The sequence below is a fragment of the Micromesistius poutassou genome (assembly GCF_964030765.1).
Source record: "Micromesistius poutassou genome assembly, chromosome: 8".
NCBI classification, from domain to species: Eukaryota; Metazoa; Chordata; class Actinopteri; order Gadiformes; family Gadidae; genus Micromesistius; species Micromesistius poutassou.
In genome coordinates this window covers 18974838-18987317 of record NC_140278.1, presented here as the reverse complement: position 1 = coordinate 18987317, position 12480 = coordinate 18974838, and positions in this window count along the sequence as shown.

The following is a 12480-nucleotide window of genomic DNA, read 5'->3' as shown; positions in this document are numbered from 1 at the left end:
CCTACAGTTCTGTAGAGGTTCCCCCTCAGGAGAAACCAAGTTTTCAAAAGGCTGTCGTGACATCAGTTACATGACCTGGAACGTCCGTCAAGACCGTGACAGGGACTCCAAGGAGAAACGCTAAAGGGTAGGCTGTGAGGCTCCCCCTCTCGGCGACTAGAATACAACAGCTCTTACAGTAGAGAATCATGGCGCACATTTCAACGTTCCTCTTCATAGACCTTGAAGCCCCAGTGAGGCTTTCTTCACCTCTTCTGAAGAAGAGCACAACTGCAGCTCGACAGGGACGCTAGTTGGGATGTTTCCAAGATGGTTTCCGATTCAGTCCGAGAAATATTTGGATCTCAGGGCAGGAGTACAGGAGATCCAGAGGGCTTGCCAGCAGTCCATCATGTTGAGGTTAGGTAGGGAAGCCACGTTGCAGAATGTTTCATCTTCCATCTTCAGTTAGTTGGTTTCTCATCCGATTGTCCGTTCGGAATGCAGTTAGTCCATCATCCATTGTACCAAGTAGCCATTGTCGCTTCCCATTGTTTGCATGATTCAGTCACTACTCGACTACAGTCCAAGCTGCATGACACTCAAGTCATCCTGTCCAGTGTGTAGAAGGTCGAATTGAGATACAGATGCTAGATCGCGCCAGGCTCTTGCTGTATTGAACACCCACTTTGTTATCCTCTTTGATTTAGGCCACAGACTTGAGTCATCAGAAACATCCGACCAAATGACACTCAAGGGTGTTTCAGGAAGAGTAGCATCCTCCTATAGCTGAAAATTAAAATGTTCAGGTAATACAAGCCAAGTAGAAAAATTTCCCCCTCACACATGTGGTGCCCAGTACCAGGTTAAAGATTGCCCCTCTCACACTTAGTGCCCCATGCCAGGGCAACGATTGCCCCTCACATGACGTAGTGCCCCATGACATAAAGATTGACCAGTACCAGGTTAAAGATCACACCTCTTTATTTTCAGTTATTAGATTGTGTATTTACACAAACAATGACAATACTCAAAGGAATACAAAGCCAAACGAGAGGAGAGACCAGTGGAGGGTTTGTAGGTCTTTGAGAGAGGAGAGACCAGTGGTGGGTTTGTAGGTCTTTGAGAGAGGAGAGACCAGTGGAGGTTTTGACAGAGACCAGGGGTGGCTTTGTAGGTCTTTGAGAGACTAGACCAGTGGAGGGTTTGACGGAGAGACCAGTGGAGGTTTTGTAGGTCTTTGAGAGACCAGTGGTGGGTTTTTAGGTCCTTGAGAGAGGAGAGACCAGCAGAGGTTTTGACAGAGAGACCAGCGCTGGGTTTGTAGGTCTTTGAGACGAGACCAGTGGCGGGATTTACGGAGAGGCCAGCGCTGGGTTTGTAAGTCTTTGAGAGACCAGTGGAGGGTTTGACGGAGAGACCAGTGCTGGGTTTGACGGAGAGACCAGTGGAGGTTTTGTAGGTCTTTGAGAGACCAGTGGTGGGTTTTTAAGTCCTTGAGAGGAGAGACCAGCGGAGGTTTTGACAGAGACCAGCGCTGGGTTTGTAGGTCTTTGAGACGAGACCAGTGGCGGGATTTACGGAGAGACCAGCGCTGGGTTTGTAAGTCTTTGACAGACCAGTGGAGGGTTTGACGGAGAGACCAGTGTTGGGTTTGACGGAGAGACCAGTGGAGGTTTTGTAGGTCTTTGAGAGACCAGTGGTGGGTTTTTAGGTCCTTGAGAGAGGAGAGACCAGCGGAGGTTTTGATAGAGAGACCAGCGCTGGGTTTGTAGGTCTTTGAGACGAGACCAGTGGTGGGATTTACGGAGAGACCAGTGCTGGGTTTGTAGGTCTTTGAGAGACGAGATACCAGTGCTGGGTTTGTAAGTCTTTGCGCCCTGCCCTTCACAAAGAAAAGAGAACTCTTCCCGGGGCTCCCGCCAGCTTCTCCGGGGTCGTTTGCGTTACCGCACTGGACGCCTCGTGGCACCTATCTCCGCCTCTCCAGATTTGGGAATCTGAACCCGACTCCCTTTCGATCGACCGGGGGCGACGGAGGCCATCGCCCCGCAGAGACGAGAGACCAGTGGAAGGTTTGTAGGTCTTTGAGAGGAGAAACCAGTGGTGGGTTTGTAGGTCTTTGAGAGGAGAAACCAGTGGTGGGTTTGTAGGTCTTTGAGAGGAGAAACCAGTGGTGGGTTTGACGGAGAGACCAGTGGTGGGTTTGTAGGTCTTTGAGAGAAGAGAAGCCAGTGGTGGGTTTGTAGGTCTTTAAGAAGAGACCAGTGGTGGGTTTGTAGGTACTTGAGAGCGGAAAGACCAGTGGTGGGTTTGACGGAGAGACCAGTGCTGGGTTTGTAGGTCTTTGAGAGGAGAGACCAGTGGAGGGTTTGACGGAGAGACCAGTGGTGGGGGGGCTAGGGCTTCAAAGCGTACGGAGGGAACGTTGGAACGTGCTCTGTGGTTCTCAGGTGCAGGAACCAGGTTGGGTTCTAGTTGCTGAGAGGGACAGCCCTCACATCTTGCCCCCTGGTGTGTCTCCTTGAGGAGTCCCTGTCTCCATCCTGAAGGACGTTCCAGTTCATGTAACTGACGTGACGACGGCCTCTTAAACACTGGGTTCCCCTGAGGGGGAACGTCTACACAACTGAAGGCCTCAAACAGCGCAGAACCCTCGCATGCATCTCTGGTCAGTCAGTCACACACCCTTATCAGTAGGACAACACACATGGGATGTGATGCAATGATGAGGAATGTAGTAGGAAAGTGGACGGATAAAGTATCTTCTAGGGACGAATGAGAGGCATGAGAACGGGGGGGGGGGAAGAGAGAGAGAGAGAGAGCCAGAGAGGGGGCGGGGCCATATAGGGGGCGGGGCAGGGCCTACGTGGGGCGGGGCAGGGCCTACGTGGGGCGGGGCCTGAGAACCGGTTCAAACTAAACGCTGTCAGCCCACAGCATTAAAAGAAAATGTTGTGACTTACAGTTCAGTTTCTTCTTCTTCGTGGTTCGATCGTGATACTCACAGAATCTGTTTCTTCTTCTTGAGCTGTGAAGGAGAGCAACGAGATTAGTTTTACGGCTTGTGGGTGTGGCTGTGTGTGTGTGTGTGTGTGTGTTTTAATTAGTGATTAATCCAATGAATCCAAATAAGTTATTAAAATAAGTTATTTTTCCCATCTAACTACACGGTAACCGAGTGCGGAGTCATTGTGACGTCATGGCCCCGCCCCCCTACGTCTTCCGCCGCCAACTCCGTCATGGAGTCATTGATAAATATCGGCAGCCGCGTCACCCGGCGAAAAATATCAATTAAAAACAGCTTACGACGACATACATCCAGAACTACTATTATTCAACTTATCAAGTAGGCCTAGAGTAAAAAACAATTAAGATAAATTATAAATAAGTGTCCTACTCACAGCAGGTCCGGATGTAGCGGGCCGTTTTACTTCAAAAAGTGTTCGTTAATTAACCCGACGGTCAACCTGGAAAACAAAAGGACCAGACGGATCATTAGTTACTTTTATAACTTCAACCGGACGTTTCTAACCATGTTTCGGTTCAACTACTAAAATAACGTCAATATTAACCGTGTAATGGAGACGGCTCAGCGTCTTTTTCAATCTAACCTGTTTGATGTGGTGGAGCCAACAGCTGACGGAGCGCGAGCAGCAGCAGCAGCACAGTGAGGCTCAATGGAGACGCAGCGCCATCCGCACCGAGACCCGCGAAATAATCAGCGAATAATCAGCGGAACTACATGCAGGTGTGCGCCGCCATAGATGTCGCCATGTGTGTGTGTGTGTGTGTGTGTGTGTGTGTGTGTGTGTGTGTGTGTGTGTGTGTGTGTGTGTGTGTGTGTGTGTGTGTTGAGCGGGGGTGGGAGTGGGTGGGTGGGTTTGGGTTACAAACTGTGTGTGTGTGTTTGGGTTTGTGTGTTTAAAAGGTGAACGATATGTGGATGAGTGGGAATAAATGGTATATATTATGTGGATGTGTGAGTGTGGTTTAAAACCATATGGAGTAGAGGAATACTACTACCAGGAATTGTATGCTGATTGAAGTATGAAATTACACCGTATGATGGTGTATTTCCTTTTGATGAAAATAATAAAAATAATAAAAAAATAAATGCCTAATGTGTAACATAACTAATTAACTATAACTGTATTGATACAATTACTATTATAGAACATAAAAAAATAGAACACAACGTACTTAACTTAAATATGCAAATTACAACATTTGGGCAAATTATGCAACTATGAAAGTCTTTATAGTTGCGTTTGTTTATTCACAAAATAGAAATGCTATAACGGCATAAAAAATGATAAAATCAATCAGCTCAGATATTTATTGTCAAAGTGATGAAGTTATCAAAACGTACAGAAATCCAAATGACACTAAATGTTTCAAATTACATTAATAAAAGAATACATTATATTGTTACTTTAATATTCTTATATTGTATATTTGAACAGTGTTCCAATATATTAGTCAAACATTTACATGTATTAAATCTGTATCTGTACATATTTTATGCAAACAAAAACAGAGGGGTCGCAGCAGAGCCAGGGTCAGAGGTCAGAGGGCAATATGACTGTGGTCATGTTGACATTAACATTCAGGGCGTTTATCAGACGCTTTCATCCAAAGCGACTTGCATTAAGTACATCTGTCAGAGGAAGGAGAATCTTCCTCCCCGACCCCGACCGCAGGGGAGCCCAGAGCTAGGCTCTGAACGAGCCTATCTCTGGGCTCTGAACGAGCCTATCTCTGGGCACCTGCTCCGACCAGGTTTGATTGAGAGCATATGTTTCTATAGCAACTTACATACCGTGTTCATTTTGGAACGGAAAACCTAGGGTTGCCGCTAACCCTGGATTAACTTAGCTAAGTAAGTGATAAAACCGGCTTTGTGGAACACCCCTCAGGTTAGTTTGGTCGGATAAGTTGCCATGGTTACTTAGCGGAGATTCCCGTTCATGGAACGCAACTCCAGCTGAAAGAAGCCCGGCTAAGCGGAATAAGCCCGGCTTTGCGTTCAGCCTGGTTGGTGGAACACCCCTCGGGTTGCCTCCGCTGTGTTTGTAGCTGATCAGCTGGCAGGCTGAGCACATCACTGGATATTGTCGCTGAATGCAATTATGGCTTTAAAAAGCTCGGAAACAACGTGTGCCGTTTGAGGATGTACTTACAACCGGACAAAACTAAATAATTGGTTGAAATCGTAATGAATGAATGACTGACGGCGATTGTTTACATCGATCTCGTAGTAACCAAAGCCCACAATTCGCGCAAAGCATCACGGGGTGGTGGAAACTTGTGGATACAAAAAACGGTCTGATGTCTGACACATTTTATGAATAAAGTGTTCCCAAAAAGCATTGGACATATGACCCACTATGTTGTGCTCCATGTACCCAATGTTGACAACGTGACATGACATGACTAAACTACCAACACAAACAAAGAAAGGAAATTAACTACGTGTTGACAGCTGAACGCTGTATCACATCATGAGCTGGCTGTTCTCAATTCACAACATGCATCCATCCAATCTAAATCAGGCATTCTGACCAAAACTCATGCACTCCCCACCGCAGTTATTCCACTGATTACTCCACTATCGTCATCTCCACTATACCCAACACTGTACGAACGCAAACCGTGGATAAGTCAGGCTACTTGGTGGCTATGGCTAACATCAATTGCAAGAGTTAAGACAGCCGACCACTTGAGTGCAAAAAAACACAAAAGACCTCCCCACTGCACCAGCAAACCTTAAGCAATAAATATCGCGTCTTACCTTTATTTATGTGGCAGTGGTCTGCAGATGCATCCCGCGGTGTCGCCTGCCACATCCATTTAGTTCAACAGGTGATCGCTCTGTGTGTCCATGGTACTACCAACCTGCTCTGGTGCTGTTTACCGTCATGTATTCAGGCTAAAACGACTTGATTGTCTGATGCCTCATCATTGCATCCCAGCCAAAGAGTATCGGTATCAATACCTCATTCGTTGTCCAAGCCAGGCTGGCAGCTCATACAAACATAAGTAAGGGATAATGTAGAGAACGCCGGTCATTATCGGGAAAATAAGCCCCGACAGGGCGAACTGGGACACCAACGCGAAGCGGAAGTGGCTTGCTTCGCTTGCTTTCCCTGACAGCGGTCATTAGGTGCTTAGCAACGGTCAATTATCAAAAAACAATTCACCGCCGGAAGTCGGGAAGGCCCATGCAAGTGAACGGAGTGTTCAGCACTGAGAAGAGCCGTGTAATAATACATAATATTTAAACTCAAGTTTTTTTTGTCTTTTTAAGTGGTGGGTACAAAGTGAATCTTGACGAAAACTGGTGGGTAGGCCTACTCGGCGTAACCCCAGCGTAAGACGCCTATGGTTACGACGTCTTAAGCATGCAGTGAAGTATCAGAGGCTCATTGATTTCTATTGGAAAAATAATACATACATTAGATATCTATATATCTTAGGGACTTATAGACTGTATCTCTGTTGCTGCAGCAGCAGAGTTTATTCTGTCTTGACACTTTATATTGATATTTTGTATTACATTCTTCCCTTAAATTATTATGTTTACAGTGATTGTTTTATATGTATTTTTTATGTATGTCGCTTTGGATAAAAGCGTCTGCCAAATACTTAAACATAAATAAACACCTGAAAGTTTTTATATCAGCTAAAACCACCAATCTGTTTCACTGGATTCAGAATAAAACCAAATTCTGTCTTACCCAACAATGTTAGTATTTCAATATTGTTACTTGAACGACTTATTCATGGTTCCAATTATACTGTTAAGAAAGTATTGTCTTATACTTTGCCTAAAATTAGACAAAATAGAACATTTCCTTACAAAGACGAATGGGGCCGGGGAACTAAATTTTAACTTAATATAAATGAAATGCAAATATATCAATAGAAATTGGAAATTATACACAAGTTAACATTCAATTCAATTTTATTTATAGAGCGCCAAGACATTACACGTCTCACGGCGCTTTACAGAGTATTGAACATTCAGAGAGAGCCCATGAGTAACAGGGGCGAGGAAAAACTCCCTAGAATTGGAGATACATGAAGGAAGAAACCTCGAGCAGATCCACGACTCGAGGGCCTGACCCATCTGCCTAGGGTCAGTTACAGGGCAGTGAGGTTTGTATACATGATAAATGAATAGGTTAGTTAGGTGTAGAGAACAGAACATGGTGTTTAGAGCCACCTGGGGTGTATGTTACAAAGAGGTGGGATGGTTACCTAACCAGTATGATAATGCATGAATCCCATTTAGTGTCAGAAAGTTCAAATAGTCTAGTGTAGGGATGAATTGTCATAGGGATTAGGAATTGTCATAGGGCAGTAGTGGATCGCTAGGCAGCGCAGGCCAGGAATCCGGTCAAGGGGACAGCAACAAGCGATGGTAGGGCAGTCATAGGGATGGGACTTTAGGTGCGATGAGGGCCAAATACAAGGATGGCTGATGACTGGTAATGGTTTACCTCACAAGTGAGGTAAGGGGGAAGAGAGAGAGATATATATAGAGTGGGTTAGTATTGCTATACGTTTCATGACGGTTAGTATTAATAAGTGTATCAATGGTACTATATAGTGTTACACTATAGCGAGAAAAGGCAAGATATGTTATATATTGATAATATGATTTATCAAGTCTCAGTTCATAGCCGGGTGAACACATAGTAGTTCAACAGTAATCCCAAAAATTACCCCATTCCAGTTGTCAGGTAAGTGTGGCAGGACCTTTTCCTGTTTATCACACATTTCACGAAGGTGGGCTACACAAAATTGGGTTGGAAAGCTAGACTAGCTATACTGTATAGCCACTGTCCATCTGATTGTCTAGTTAGCTAACATATATTACCCCCCCCCCCCCCCCCCCCTACACAATCTGGACTGTGGTCCTAACTTTCACCCCTGTTGGCTTTTACAATCTTTATCTTCATCATTTATTTCAACTTCATCTTATTCAAGTACAGTGTTTCCCACACATAGGCCAATGTGTGGCGCTGCGCCACAGATTGAACAACGAGCGCCACAAATTGATTCCGCTTTTCTTATTTATTTTTACTTGAACGCGATTTTTAAATGTAACTCCGCCAGCCTGTAATCGCGCCCCCGTAATGCTGCCAGTCCGACATGTTCCCATTCCGACAGTCCTGTGCGCGTATGCAAATTATCCATGTGCGCCAAACAGAAGAAGGGCCCTATCTTGCGACCGGCGCAATTGACTTTCTACACCGACGCATGTGTCGTTGCTAGTTTGCACCCGGCGCAAAGCTGATTTTCCCCCGCAGCAACCAGGCACCACTACACTTGCATGTTAAATATTATGATGTCAAAGATTATTCATACGTGTGAAACTGCATAGAAATAGCGTGTGGATTGTGGAAACATTTTTTTTCCATAGGGCTGCATGAATGAACATGAATGAAGTATAGTAGGCTATGCCATACTGTTGTGTTAACATTTCATTGATTAAAAATGCGTTAGAACACGTCCATCTCGAAGACGAGTTCGTTCAGAATCAGCTGCTTATCGCAGGTCGACTGACTCGATGTCCTTCTCATACACTTACGTGTTTAATTTGCGTGTGTTTAGACAGATGGGCGTGCACACACACGCGCACCAAGCATCACCCGCATTCATTCATTATTTTAAACACTCACTCGCGGTAAAACTATGTTTTCTCACGATCAAATACTCATCAATCCTAAAAGTAATGGGCTTGTACACGATGTCTTTGTCAAGAACATATGTGTTGGCTGTACGGTGTTTGCAGATGCATTGATTTAAAAGTAGGCCTACAATTTACCGCTGTATCAGCTGTTCTTTCCGAAATCATTTAACCAATCATTTAGGCCTACCCTAAAACTAGATTTTGTTTTGGAAGCCTGGAATATACTTTCTCGAATGTATTATTGTTATTATTATTATTATTATTTTAACGCATGGCATAGCTTACTATACTTCATTCATGTTCATTCATGCAGCCCTATGGAAAAAAAAAAGTTTCCACAATCCACACGCTATTTCTATGCAGTTTCACACGTATGCATAATCTTTGACATCATAATATTTAACATGCAAGTGTAGTGGTGCCTGGTTGCTGCGGGGGAAAATCAGCTTTGCGCCGGGTGCAAACTAGCAACGACACATGCGTCGGTGTAGAAAGTCAATTGCGCCGGGCGCAAGATAGGGCCCTTCTTCTGTTTGGCGCACATGGCTAATTTGCATACGCGCACAGGACTGTCGGAATGGGAACTTGTCGGACTGGCAGCATTACGGGGGCGCGATTACGGGCTGGCGGAGTTACATTTAAAAAACGCGTTCAAGTAAAAATAAATAAGAAAAGCGTAATCAATTTCTGGCGCTCGTTGTTCAATCTGTGGCGCAGCGCCACACATTGGCCTATGTGTGGGAAACACTGCACGGCCATCACACATGTGCTCATTCGGAGCATTGTAAATAATTTATTGTTTCATTGTTGTAGCCAGTTTATTTATGTAATAAATGAACCGTCAACAATGCGATCGGGATTTTTGAGGGGGGGGGAGCGATCAGGATTGTTATTGTTGTTGGATGTGTGGCGTGTGTGTAAGCAGGCAAAAGCGTGTGTCACACGGTGAACCCGTGAGAGTTACGGTGAACCCAGCTCTGCTTCAACTTTTTTTTTTAAATAATCGTTCATACTCCGCGTACCACTAGAGAACGCACGCGTACCACCGTTTGAGAACCACTGCTCTAGTAGATCTCAAGTAGCCTCAGTAACTAGGGCAGATTTAGTCACAGCGGAATCAGCCGAACCACTGGGATCCGAGGTCACAGAGGGGGCACGCTTTCCAAAGGCAGGAAAAGAGTCACCCAACCCCAGGTCTTCCCCAGCATGGAGACGAGATGAAGCTGTTACATAAGGTTCCGAAAATACACACACACACACACACACACACACACACACACACACACACACACACACACACACACACACACACACAATCGTGCAATAATTGTAAAAACAAACCTATCTATTTTAGATTTTTATGCGTATTGCACTACTGCCTTGTACTTTTTACGCTTTTTTCTTTTACTATTTATATGTTGTGTATTTATATGGACGCTGCTACAATTTCGTTGTACACTGTACAATGACAAATTAAAGGATTCTGATTCTTATTCTGATTCTGAATGTGCTGGGCCTTGCACAAAGAAACACTCATGCACAACAAGAAGATTAAAGAGAAGGCGGTAACCTCAGGAGCCAAGGAAAAGCTGGCGGCGGGCACGAAGAACACTCGAAGCACTCGTGAACGACCATCCAACGCACGCTCGGCGATACAGGAAATGATGTTGCTGTCCCAACACTTCTACAAGTGTGGGGACGGATTCTACAATCATCATCTTTATATATCCAAGCTTTTGGTTGCTCTTGTGTAGGCTGTCTTTGGTCATGTGTAGGCTGTCTTTGGTAATTTGTGATTGAAATAGGAAATACGACACACTGACAACTGACATTGAAAATTCACTTCTTCTTGTACCGTGCACTCTCTCTTTGAGTCTTTCTGTGTCTGTCTAAGCTGTCAAAAACATTTAGTTATTTAATTGTAATTTATTCTACCAAATTATTGGCCATGGAGCGTTGCTTGAGACTTTTTGTCTTGGCTTTCTTAATTCTACCAACTGGTGAGTAGACTAGCTCCAAACTAACACACACTTTTCACCTAATCAATGGTGTCACAAATAGTCATGTTACATATCTGACTTTTGATAATGGTGCTTTATGATAGTGTACTCTAAAATAAATATCAACATATTCCTTTGCATACTCCCTTTTCATTTGTTGCCTTCTTATTGTCAAGTAAACCAATTTGTTTTTGTAAGATTTAGTGCGCTTCTCAAATCCGGAACTTACCTCATTCTAGTGTGGCGGGACTGTATAAAACTCAATATAAACGGGGGGGAGATAACTAAAGAGGGACCGACAACGCCACCTGGGGAATTGCACCCCAGGAAATAAAGAACAAAGAAAATTAAACTATTACCTTACAGAAATTATAAGGACACAGGTTCGAAAATCTAAAAGAGGCAGAGACAATATATGTATTAAATGTTTATTTTAATACAATAATGATAAACACTAAATAAAGAAAACTGGAGTAAAACCAAACCAAACCAAACAACAAAACAAAAGTTATGTAAACCAGCAACCCAATTGTCAAAACAATGAAACAGAAAAGGGGAAATAACACAAAAGCAAACTTAACCAAAGCAAACAAAAGAAAATATCAAAAACAGAACCAAAACAGAACAAAAACAGAACAGCAGCAGGGGATCCACCCTGGTAGGCAACCAGCAGAGGTTGAGTTCAGCCATCTTGGCCATTTTATAGTGCACCTGGGTGCAGGGGGAGGAGCTAGGAAAAGCTGTGTTCGCAACCCCTACTGAGGATCACTACAATCTACCCCCTTGGTTTTTTATTGGCGGCCCGACAATTTACATTTACTGCCATGGCCTAAACACAGCACAGCCACTAAGCACAGACACCAGAGAGTTAGTAGAAACCATCTGGACTAGGAACCCTCTGGACTAGGAACCCATGTGCACTAGTAGGAACCATATGGACTAGGAACCATGTGCACTAGTAGGAACCCTCTGGACTAGGAACCATGTGCACTAGTAGGAACCCATGTAGACTAGGAACCCATGTAGACTAGGAACCCTCTGGACTAGGAACCCTCTGGACTAGGAACCATGTGCACTAGTAGGAAACATCTGGACTAGGAACCCTCTGGACTAGGAACCATGTGCACTAGTAGGAAACATCTGGACTAGGAACCCATGTGGACTAGGAACCATGTGCACTAGTAGGAACCATCTGGACTAGGAACCCATGTGGACTAGGAACCATGTAGACTGGGGGTCCAGGTCAGAAACCAAGTGAATACTTGGGTCTACATGAGGGCCAATGACTGCCCCTGGTTGGATGCCACCACTAAACAACAGAATGCATCTGGGGTGCTGCTGACGCTGGTCGCCCTGCTCATAGGGCTGGACACCCAGGTGTTCATAGATGAAGAGTACTTGGTCTACTGGAGACAGGTGACGAGCTCGTACACAGGCGTGGACCTCCTCAATCCACCCCCCAATGCTCAGTCCCGTCCCGCGGCGAAACAGCGGGCACCTCCGGTCTCTGGGGAAATGAACCAGTCTCTCAGTCACTGCAACAGGAGCTGAAGAGAGTCCAGGAGCCGATGAAACTGCTGATGAGGTGTTGGGCCAAGGCCGGCCAACCCCTCGCTCCCGACGCATCCGCTGACTCTCAGCTCGCAGCTGAGTGATCAGGTCTCTTAATTGTGCGACCTCCTCCTCCATGAGGAAACAAAACCGAAGAGGTGAAAGAAACTGTCCATGCCAGGAACTGCCCGGCACCTGCTGCTGTTCTGTAAAAAAAATAATAATAAACCCTAACAAGCTATATACAAA